This window comes from Jaculus jaculus, chromosome 14 (assembly GCF_020740685.1).
Source record: "Jaculus jaculus isolate mJacJac1 chromosome 14, mJacJac1.mat.Y.cur, whole genome shotgun sequence".
Taxonomy (NCBI): Eukaryota; Metazoa; Chordata; class Mammalia; order Rodentia; family Dipodidae; genus Jaculus; species Jaculus jaculus.
In genome coordinates, this window is record NC_059115.1 from 25,646,420 (window position 1) to 25,648,998 (window position 2,579).

General features: G+C 40.7%; 1 non-coding gene across 1 annotated transcript; it reads left to right on the forward strand.

Annotated features, from left to right (window-relative positions):
• The first annotated feature begins 2,152 nt into the window (after nt 1-2,152).
• Nucleotides 2,153-2,349, forward strand: LOC123454990. The gene has a single exon (XR_006633625.1). It is a non-coding gene; the product is annotated as a U2 spliceosomal RNA (small nuclear RNA).
• The last annotated feature ends 230 nt before the right edge of the window (nt 2,350-2,579 follow it).

Consider the following 2,579-nt stretch of genomic DNA (forward strand, 5'->3'; position numbering starts at 1 on the left):
GGACTTCATTCACTCATTTTATTAGATAATACTCTTACTGCGATCTGAGAAGTATACTAGGTGGACCATACCCCCCTTCTGCCAAATCTTTCTTCACTGGCCTAAGTATTACACCCACCACTTTAGTATGACTTTCATGGCCGACTCATTAGCTAGTCCTTGTCTTCTAAGTCCAACAAAGCCAGTTTCTGAAAGACTCCAACTTTGGGGCTCTGTCAGCTTTTACACATTATCTTCCTTCTGCATGGGAAGCCCTCCTTCTGCTCTCTGCGTGTCAGGAGCCATAGAGCAAAAGCCTCTCCATTTTTCCTGGGCCTGCTCATAAACTGACTCATTACTCAGAAAGCTGGTCCATCCAGCTTTCTGCTAGGTACTTCTGGAACCGATCAGCAGGCTGCTTACTGAATCATATCTTTTGAAAAAGGCCAGTTTATGGTCAGGATGTGAAACCTGGTACAGTCAGGATGTTAAGCCAGTTAGGCAAGATTAGATGAACACCTAATTACATCCCCTCTAGGTTTCCTGACAACTCCTTGCCCTGGCCACGTCCCCTTCCCCCTACAACTCCTTGCCCTGACCACATCCCCTTCCCCCTACAACCCTATATAAACCTACATGTAAGAATAAACTCTCAGGGCCATGACAAACATCTAGCATGGTCTCCTTGTGTCTGTTTGCCTTATTTAATTCAGGTTGATTTTCACCTTGTTTCTTTGTTCGACTCCCCGCTGGCTGGGGCAAATGGCGCCCGAACGTGAGACCTGAGGTACGAAGAAAGACCTGAATGTCGCTCAAAGTGGACGGCTGTCCCAGCCATTAGACCACCACCCCACTGGAGGGGTGAGTGAAGGTCTGCATAGAGGTCACTACAGGCAATACACCTGTAAAACAGACCTGCACCACGATCGATGCAGAAAAGCCCGCCTGTGAAACTGATCCATTTGAGGTAAGCGATGAATTTTAGGCAATTAAAGTAAAGACTATTGAGTCATTTTTTTCAAGGCACAAGAACTGCGGGACTTCCTTTTTACACTTCTCTTCCTCCTTTTACTTTCGTTTGGCGCCATTGCATGGAATTGCAACATAGCAACAGGGCAATTGAAGTCTTTTGGTCAGGGCTACCCTCTGGCATTGGCTGAAGGCCCCTAGCTCCCTGTGCGAATCCCGACAGCCTATTCGGGCATTGGCAAAGACCTCCTATCTAGCCTCTCTTCCTATCAACAAAACTGGGTATGCAACAGCCAGTAAATGCTCTTAGAGCGGCTGCCAGTTCTTAAAATTGCGGTCAGGCCCATCAGGGAACCCCCCCCCCCCTGCCAGTTCTCCAACCGGGAACGTTGCCTTCTGGTCTTGTCGTTTCTCCTCTTTCCTTTTCTATCATGGGACAGACCCTATGTAAGCATAAATTGTTGAAAGGCTTACAACCTCTCTCAAGGCATAAGGAATACAGGTTAAAGAAAAAAAAAGATTTAAAAAAGAGTAAAAAGGAGCTAATTGCCATAGTAAAAGATATTTTAAAAACACAAGGAATTGAGATTGCTTCAAGTGCTTTTTGATTTTATCAGGAGGATTTGTTCTTTTTATGTGTGTGTATATGTGTTTATGTGTGCTCATTGTGCTTGCTAGTTGTGTCATGTTTGTGACTGTTTGTAACTAAAGAGATGAGACGGACGCAGGTGACATTCCTTTCTCTTCTAGAGAACCATTTCAAGGAAATCAAAGACCTAAGCATAGAAATTAAAAAGGAAAAGTTAAATGTCTTTTACAGGAGTGAATTTGCCAGATATTTATTCTAGCTCAACTTCACCTTACATAGAGGATCATTAAATACAACAAAACTTCCTCTAAACAGGTAACTTATAACTTGTCAGATGATATATATATATATATATATATATATATATATATATATATATATATATATATGAATGATTGTAATGTCCTGTTACTTAAAAGGAGGAGGTAACTGATCTGACTTCTGAGCCAGCCTGCCTCAAGATAACAACACAATTTGCCTTAGCTACTCCTAATAAAATCATTCCCAAGTGTGTTATTGGTATTAATGATATAAAATTGTATTAAGGCTGCTTTCTTTTTAGTAATAGGATTAATCAATTTGGTGTAACTTCTTAATAGTCTTATAAGAAAGATAATCACTTCTCAGCCTTTTGGCTAAGATCAAGTGTAGTATCTGTTCTTATCAGTTTAATATCTGATATGTCCTCTATCTGAGGACAATATATTAAATGGCTTTTTGGAGCTTGGAGTTGGAATAGGAGCTTACTCCATCCACTCCACACATCGACCTGGTATTGCAGTACTTCCAGAAATTCCCTTGGGGGAATAAAAAAAAGAAAAGATAATTAATGATGGGGTGAGATGAATTGATTGAAGGAACTGAAAAAGAATTTTTCAATGTTGGGACATAGAATGCTCGTTAAAAATGCTTTTTGAGTGGTACTGATAATTTTAAAGTATGTGGATACAGATGTGCGTATGTAGGAAAGAATTTTCAGGCTAAATCTAAACGCCATGCCTAAAGTTAGAGATTCTTCAACTGTTTACAGATTCTTAAGGAT